The sequence below is a fragment of the Zea mays genome, chromosome 4 (genome assembly GCF_902167145.1).
Source record: "Zea mays cultivar B73 chromosome 4, Zm-B73-REFERENCE-NAM-5.0, whole genome shotgun sequence".
Taxonomy (NCBI): Eukaryota; Viridiplantae; Streptophyta; class Magnoliopsida; order Poales; family Poaceae; genus Zea; species Zea mays.
The window spans coordinates 120,678,892-120,688,401 of record NC_050099.1 but is presented as its reverse complement, the minus strand read 5'-3'; positions in this window follow the sequence as shown (position 1 = coordinate 120,688,401).

Here is a 9,510-nt window from a genome sequence, read left to right as displayed (position 1 = left end):
TCACGCCCCCTCCTGGGATAGCGAGAGGACCCTCTCCCACGGCGTGAAGACGACGCGTCCATGTTCCGTTCCTCGAACGGCTCACGCACGCACAACGGCCGCCCCGTGAACCACTCGTGCCGTCGCATTAACTCTGCGGCAGGACAGGCGGCACCTTTGGCAGGCGAAGCAGGCGACGCTTCACCTCCGCCATAATGACCGCGTCAAAAAAGGTGCGCCACATCATTCGATTTCGTATTCTTTTCCACTTCCTCTTTCTCTCTCTTGCCACAAGGACCGGGAAAGGGGATACTCTGAAAGGGATCTTCTCCGCGAAGGAAGCGGGCCCTGAGCCCCCCCTACTGATCAGAGGTTCAAAGGCTGGCCCCTCGGAAGGGTTCAACAGCCGCCTCAGAACACTCGGGCTCCGCGCCCACTACTGGTCAGAGGTTCGAAGGCTGGCCCCTCGGAAGGGTTCAACGGCCGCCTCAGGCCACTCGGGCTCCGCACCCACTACTGATCAGGGGTTCGTAGGCTGGCCCCCGAAGGGTTCGACAGCCGCCTCAGACGCAGAGCGAGGGATGACCCTGGGTACGTTCGATACATAACTGAGGCTCGGGCTACGCTCCCGAGGGACCCTAGGACATTTCCGAGACCAACGGGAACGATTTTGTAACGGAATCCCACCAGAGGGAGGCATCGAGCCCTTGGACCCCGTCAAAAGGGGACCGGGTCCGGCAAATCACCCGCAGGTACTTTTGGAGCGCGCCTCCGGGCCACTAGCCGACCCCTAACAAATGGGGCACGGGCGTCCACTCGGATTACCCGTTAGCAACTCGCTGGAGACACCATGTTCGGCGCCCTCCGAGGGCAACATGGCGCTTCCCCCCTCCTCCTTGCGGAAAGGCGACGCAGGGGCATATGTAAAAAGCCGAGTCTGTACTTGACCGTCCACTCGCTCTGTGCAGAGGCTCGGGGGCTACTGTCGCAAACCTGGCTCCGGCCAAACCGTTGACAACGTCAACATACCAGCCCGAGAACATGGGACTCGACTGTGCACCCTGGCTATGGCCAGTTCGCATGAGGGAACAACCAGACCGGCCGAAGCATCACGAAACGCACTAAGACCTTGAAGGAGTCAAACCACTCCTCCGAGGCCTCGGGGGCTACACCCGGCGGGTGCGCTCACGCGCACCCACCGGAACGAAGCGCAACCGAGAAAGGCCAGTCCCCTTGCAAAAAAGTGCGACAAAAGCCTCCAAGCGAGTATCAACACTCCCTTCGAGGCTCAGGGGCTACTGTCGGGGACCATAATTAGGGGTACCCCCAAGACTCCTAATCTCAGCTGGTAACCCCCATCTCCACAAAGCTGAAAAGGCCTGATGGGTGCGATTAAGTCAAGGCTCGATCCACTCAAGGGACACGATCTCGCCTCACCCGAGCCCAGCCTCGGGCAAGGGCAGCCGACCCCGGAGGATTCACGTCTCGCCCAAGGGCCCCCTCAAGCAACGGATACACCTTCGGCTCGCCCGAGGCCCAGTCTTCGCCGAGAAGCAACCTTGGCCAGATCGCCACACCGACCGACCGTATCGCAGGAGCATTTAATGCAAGGTTGGCCTGACACCTTATCCTGACGTGCACCCTTCAGTCGACAGAGCCGAAGTGACCGCAGTCACTTCGCCGCTCCACTAACCGGCCTAACAAGAAGACAGCGTCGCCTGCGTCGCTCCGACAGCTGTGCCACTCCACAGAGTGAGGCTGACAGCAGCCAAGTCCGGCCTCGGGCGCCATAGGAAGCTCCGCCTCGCCCGACCCTAGGGCTCGGCCCCCGTCTCGGCTCCGGAAGACGACGAACTCCGCCTCGCCCGACCCCAGGGCTCGGACTCGGGCTCGGCTCCGGAAGACGACGAACTCCGCCCCACCGGACCCTAGGGCTCGGACTCAGCCTCGGCTCCGGAAGACGACGAACTCCGCCCCGCCTGACCCTCGGGCTTGGACTCAGCCTCGGCTCCGGAAGACGATGAACTCTGCCTCGCCCGACCCCAGGGCTCGGACTCGGCCTCGGCTCCGGAAGACGATGAACTCCGCCTCGCCCGACCCCAGGGCTCAGACTCGGCCTTGGCTCCGGAAGACGACGAACTCCGCCCCGCCTGACCCTAGGGCTCGGACTCGGCCTCGGCTCCGGAAGACGACGAACTCCGCCTCGCCCGACCCCAGGGCTCGGACTCGGCCTCGGCTCCGGAAGACGACGAACTCCGCCTCGCCCGACCCTAGGGCTCGGACTCAGCCTTGGTCTCAGATGATGGTATCCACCTCGCCCGACCCGGGGCTCGGACTCGACCTCGACCTCGGAAGACAGACTCGACCTCGACCTCAGAGGAGCCTCCGCCTCGCCCGACCCAGGGCTCGGACCGACCACGTCACAGGGGGGGCCATCATTACCCTACCCCTAGCTAGCTCAGGCTATGGGGAACAAGTCCGGCGTCCCATCTGGCTCGCCCCGGTAAACAAATAATGATGGCGCCCCACGTGCTCCATGACGACGGCGGCTCTCAGCCCCTTACGGAAGCAAGGAGACGTCAGCAAGGACTCGACAGCCCTGACAGCTGTCCTTCCGCAAGGCTCCAGCGCTCCTCCGACGGCCACGACATCACATGAACAGGGTGCCAAAACCTCTCCGGCTGCCACGACGGCATGTACTTAGGGCGCTAGCTCCTCTCTACTAGACACGTTAGCACACTGCTACACCCCCCATTGTACACCTGGACCCCCTCCTTACGCCTATAAAAAGAAGGTCCAGGGCTCTCTTACGAGGAGGTTGGTCGCGCGGGAGGACGGGACGACGCGTAAAGTCCCTCGCTCTCTCCCACGCGGACGCTTGTAACCCCCTACTGCAAGCGCACCCGACCTGGGCGCAGGACAACACGAAGGCCGCGGGTTTCCCCTTTCGCCTATCTCCTCCGTCCTTTCCCCCCTTCGTGCTCCGTCTCGCGCCGACCCATCTGGGCTGGGACACGCGGCGACAATTTACTCGTCGGTCCAGGGACCCCCCGGGGTCGAAACGCCGACAAACAGTCCTGGGCCGATTTCAGCCTAGGCAGCCCAACACCAGAGGGAAAGCACACGCGCACGCCCGCGGGGAAGACTTTGCAGAAGAGCCCTCAGGGTTTTGGCTAACTAGAGATGGGTTCGGTCACTGTTGCACTGAGTCGCTGACGTGTTACAGAAAAGATCCCCGGTTTCTATTTCTTCGCAGGGGGAGGTCCCCGACGGCGTTGAACGCGGCCGAGCTCCAGCGAGCTTGCAGACCGGCCGAACGGGGCCATGACCGGCGCTACCGAGCGGCGGACACGAAATTGGATCCACCCCGACCATTTCCCCCAACATAATTTCACTAATGGTCACACGGTTTGTTCTAGCCACGGTGACCGTGAACATGGCGGACTGATGAGCACGTTCCCGTGGATTGGTGATCCCCTAGTCCAAATTGGTGGTTCGGCAAGCATCGTAAACATATGAGAAAGCTTAAACGAGGGAGAGGGGAGCATGAACTGACCGGAATGGGGCTGGCCGCGGTGAGGTGGGTTTCGGGGTGGCGAAGAACTGATTTGGGGCGAATTCAAAATTCGCGAGCTCTGGCGAACGATTGGTAGCGATTCGCGGTGGCTGGGTGGGTGATGACCCTGCGGGGCTGGTGGGGGATTCAATTTATAGGGCTCAATGGCAGTGGCCGGGAATTTTAATGAGGACATGCGGCGGTCGGAAAGGGCAGGGAGTTATTGGCGCGCATGAACCCGTGGCTATTGTCGTGGCGACCTCATCGGCGACGATGGGACGGCCACAGAGAGTCATGGCGACGCGGTGGAAAGGCAGAGCCACGTGGCACAAGGCCGAGAGGCGGTGATCACCGGCGTACTTATCCAATTCCGCCACGGTGAACGCTTGTATGGTGGCCAGAATATTTTACTGGCCGGAGTTATCCACGACGATGATCTCCAAGTGCTATCCAGTTGATTTGGTCACGAGTCACGGCGGTGATGGCACGAATCTTTGCGCAGGGAGGTCACCGGCGGTGAGTTTGCCGCGCTGGCGATCTGATCCACGGGACACTGTACCATGGAGAGCACCCATCAGATGAACTGACAGAGCGACTTGGAGCACGATTTTCTCTCAATTTTCAATGGTAACATACTCCATGCTCTGTAGCAAAATTGTAGAGCTATAGATCAGCTACAAGTTTGTCACAGCAGCCATGGGCAGATTCTTGCTGGATCATAGTTGAATTTATGCTCAAAGTCGTAGTGATTGCACGGTCTGTCTGAAAATTCAGACCTTAGTAACCTGACAGTCCAACTTTAGACTTAATTATCTCTAAATTCTTCTTAACAACTGAGCTCACATTCTTAAGCAAAGTTGTTCTCCTATGATTGGTCTACAACTTTGATGTGGTGACATAGGGCAAAGACCCTAGAGTTTGAAAGTTACAAGGCTCAAAAGTTGAGCCCACAAATCTGAAATTCAGACTTAGAGTGAAATCTCAATTGGGGTCCTTTTTGCAAATGAATCCAAAACTTAGGGTTTGGCTTGTAAATCTTCCCAAATGTGAACCAAAGGACTTAATATGCCTTAATACTGTAGTTTTTACACTTTAGTCCAAATGTGCACTATTTTTGCACATAGGCCCCTAGGGTTTGGACTTAGGGTTTTCCAGGGTTCCAATGGGGGTTTTTGGTATCTCAGGGGTATAAATGTGATTCAAGTTTATTCTTGGGAACATTTTATGACTATTCCCCTAAAGCTTTTAGGTTTTCTCAATTTGGGTTATGTTTTACCCCTTTAATCCCTATTTAGGGTTAAGTTCCCTATCCAGGGTTCTATTTGCAAAATCCTATAACAATACAACTTGTTTGAAATTTTTACCTAGTGAATGCACTCTAGGTGTGTCAAACATATGCAATGCCAATGTTTATGATGTCATGCTCATGTTTTAGTTACAGTAACACCAGGGGTGTTACATCCTTCCCCCCATAAAAGAATCTCGTCCCGAGATTTAAAGTCCTAGGGTAAGTAATGGTAAAGAAAACGCATCACGTCTTTATTTCCTTATTCTTGGTACAAGGCAGGGGTGGTTTGGGACTCACTCCTTTATTACAGCAGCTACGCATGCTTTACAAATTACAAGAGGCTAAAAAGCCTGGGAAATTCTTATCTAAAAAGTCTTGAGTTTCCCATGTAACCTCTTCTTCGGAACGTTGGTTCCACTGTATCTTGTAAAACTTGAGAGTTTTTCTTCGGGTAATCCTGTCCATTTGATCCAAGACTTGAATGGGATGCTCAGAATATGTTAGGTCTGGCTCAAGGACAACATTTGTCACTTCAACGGTTCGATCGGGAACCCGAAGACACTTCTTCAATTGTGACACGTGGAACACATTATGCACAGCAGACAATGTTTCGGGCACTTGATAGGCCACTTCTCTAGTAAATATTTGTCCCCCTGGTGAGTGAATTTTAAACCCTTCTTTTGATTCATGGCATGAGATGCAATGTTGCTCCACAAATTTCTTGCTGATGAATGTATGCGAAGCACCAGAATCAAAGAGAATAACTGCGAGATGATTGGCCACAAGGAACGTACCCATCATTATCGGCTCACCGTCCGGTGTAGTGGCCACTTGCGTATAATATATGCGTCTCGTCTTCTTTGTATTTTTGCCCATAGTATTTCCCTTGACTTGAGATGAATTCCCAGATCCTTGCTGATTATTTGACTGGTTCTGCTTTAGATAAGGGCAATCTTTGATAAAATGCCCAGACTTCCCATAATTGAAGCATCCCGTTGATGAACTGGGAAGGGCAGGGAATCGAGTGCCTGGGGCACCCGGCTGACTTCATTCAGTGGGGGCATTATTGGGACGAATAAATACTGGCTGCTTAAAAGGGATGGAAGGTGGACGAGAGAAAGAGCGATTTTGGCTGGAAGGCCAGATGACAAATCGTTGCCTTTTCACCGGGCCCTGACTAGGCCTGTCACCTCCAAACCCCTTGGATTTTCCGGCGCCTGCATATTTTGCTTCTACCGCCAATGTTGTACTGACATCTTTTCCATAAGTAAGATCTATGCAGGTTGCCATCTTTCTTTGCAGTCGATCATTTAAACCTCTCATAAAACAATTCTTCTTCTTCAGATCGGTGTTCACTTGATCGATTGCATATTGCGACAAATGATTGAACTTATTGAGATACTGATTAACAGTATCCCTTCCTTGCTTCAGCTTCATAAATTCTTCTTGCTTCATGTGAAGGACACCTTCTGGTATATAGTGTTCGCGGAAGGCCACCTTGAATTCTTCCCATGTTATCTGATGATTGGCCGATTGAACGACCACAAAATTTCCCCACCAAGTGCTGGCAGGGCCGCGCAGTTGCTGGGCTGCGAATAAGGGCTTCTAGGTTTCCGAACATCACAGAAGTCCGAACTTTTGCTCGATAACACGAATCCATTCGTCTGCCTCTAACGGGTCTTTGTCTTTGACAAACAGCGGTGGTCGTGTCTCTGAGAAGTCCAAGTAAGAGGTTTCACGGGGACCCTGTTGATAACCCCGCCCGCCTTGTTGTTGAAACTGCTGACCCGCCATCTCTCTCAGAAAACGGGTATTATCCGTGGTTGCATTTACCAAGGCGGCAATCGCCTTGGCCAGTGTGGGAGGGACTGGAGGTGGATTCGGCGTGGCCTCCCTCCCACTGGAAGTTTCAGCTGCATCCTGTGATCGGGTCTTGGACGGCATCTGTGGCAACAACATTTGGAAACAATATGATATGCCAAAGAAAAACCATCCATTTTACATTACCAAAAAGAGTAATGTTACAAACTCAGATTTTTATAACAGGATACATTACCTATTATACAATAGCACTACCTATTATACAATAGTACAACCTATTATACAATACACTACTTCTATTTCTACTACTACACCACTATTCCTGCTTCCGGTTGCTCTTGGCAGCCTCGTCGTCGGGTGTGGGAGACCATTCATTGACCAGCCTCATAGAAGGAGGGGGCTGAAAAAGGTCTAACTCACCACCAAGCGCTTCTCCCGCATCATGCGAGGGTCCGGCTTCCGACTCGACAGGATCTGTAGGCTCACTGGGATGCAGTTGCGAATATAATACATGAACTTCTTCATGTAAGGTATTACAATATGTCTGCAGGTTATCAACAGCCAAGTTGAGCTCGGCTACTCGATCTTGAGCTTTTTCCTCCTTGGCCCATGCAAGCGAACGAGATTGAACAACCCAGTCGAGTGCCAAATCCCGGTCCGCGAGCTGATCTCGCAGATGGCGGACGTCTCTTCTTAACTCATTTATGCGGTCGCCATCTACGACCCATATAGCCGTCCTGCAGCGGAGTTCCGCTTGGAGCCGACTTACTTCTGCTTCGAGATCCCTTATAGGATCGTTGCTTCCACTACTACTATTATCATGTCTTGGGGCCAGCTGGTGACACGGCACACCAATCGGTCCAGTATGTTTGCGCGTTGTTCTCCTTGTGCGCGGCGGGATTTTTCTAACGGGGAAAATTTGATTAGTATAATTCTTAGCATTATGCATGTATAATTACAAAATCAACCTTAGTTGATTCACACCTTCTATATGTTGCACTCTTACTACCTTGTCTTTAAAATAAACTCTTCAGAATACTTAGGTAAGAAGGGAAGAGAATTTTCAGATAAGTCTTTAGAAAATCCTTTTGAAGATGCCTCATAATATCTGCAGAGAAGGGCTTCGCTCCGATACCAGCTGTGACGGAACCTCCCAAGTAATTAGACCCACCTACAGTTGTCCTTGTCCAACGGACTTCAGACAACCCTGTAGGTGCCCCTGAATCACTTGACAAGTTCGGTATCTGCTTTTCTCACCTTTCCCAAGAGCGTTTCACCCGTCTTGTAGACATTACAGAACATCGGAGATATAGAAATGCGGAAGCGATTACATAAACTTACATTTATTTAGAAAGTAAGATCAACTTATTTATTACAGACCAGAGTTATAAAACGAGTGCTGAGTAGTATTATTACAATACCAAGGGAGGCAAAAACTCCTCCCGATAGTTTTTATAAAAGTTCTATATGGAGGATCCATGTCCTCCCGCAGCTTCACTCTTGTTTTTCTTCCTTTGGAACCACCTTGGAGCAAAAGCAACAAAAATTTGTCGCTTCCTCACCTAAAAACATTGGGGGAATAAACCCTGAGTATGGAATTACTCAGCAAGTCTTACCCGACTAAAGAAAAGACTCTCAAGGGTATGCTGGTTAAGGGAGTCAAGGTAAGGCTTTTCAATAATCAAAGACTCTGTTTTGCAAAAATGCTTACTAAAGTGGATCCTTAAAAATCCAGTTTTATTTGTCAAGTTAAGTAAAATTACCTGCAACTAGAGTTCTTTCTACCCTAGTTCAATCACTTGACCTGCACTAGCCAATTTCTTAACAAACCATCATCTTTAGTGGATTGCTACGTGTAAGTCAGTGACCAAGTCTTCATAACCACGAAGGTACGGCGATCCAAATCGATTATACTCAGCTGAGGATCTCCAATCACACCACATATGTAGCACTTAATCCTTGCATATGTCAACCCGCCACCGGGGTTCTTAAGACCAGATCAGGTTCACGCGAACCGAGAGCACAGATACACCACCGTCCAGCCTCTTGCTACGGAGGGTACACGCTACTCTCGCCACCGCTCCACGCCCATTCCGTGTTATCTTATTCTGACCTTAGTCTGCCCGAGGCAAGGCTTACCCATGACGAGGCATGTGACCAGTTAAAGGGTCCTCGGTCAGCAGGCCTACATCGACACGGTCCTTAATCGACTCAGACGGAGACACTACACCGAGACTCCTTTCTCGTGCAAGTCACCCGCCCGGTCTCAGCTTAATTATTTCAAACCCAAAGTTTGGTACCTGGCAGAGGTACATCTTTTCCGATGTTGAATCCATCAAGGCCTTTGACAGATCCACCATCAAGTTTTATTTTCGAAAACATCCCACCCACCTTTGCCACATCATATTTTGTAAAAACAAAACATTTTGTTTTCTAAAGCAAGTCTAAAACATTTTGTAAAACGGGTGATCAAGGAAGGTAATCGAATTCAAGGAAGGTAATGCAAGAATTGTTTTATCAATCAACTCCTATCACCTAATGCATCAAACAAGTGAGAAAGATTTTAAAACATCAAGGAAGGTGGCAAATGCACCGGGGCTTGCCTTCGTTGATAGGTGAGTCAGGCTCGGACCTGCAGATATCAAAGTAGAAACATTTCCGGCCTGAGATTCTGAAGGTGGTGGTGCCTTCTCTTCGGTCACTTCGATCTCTTCTTCGTTTTCTAAATATAACCATATAGGTATATATATAAGAATGAATGCCATGTAATGCTCATGAGAATGCAAAGATAATAAGAATTTATTATCTAAGTCTTGAATACAACTTTCCTTCACGGAACTCCGAGAACTTAGGGTTTTCGGAGTCA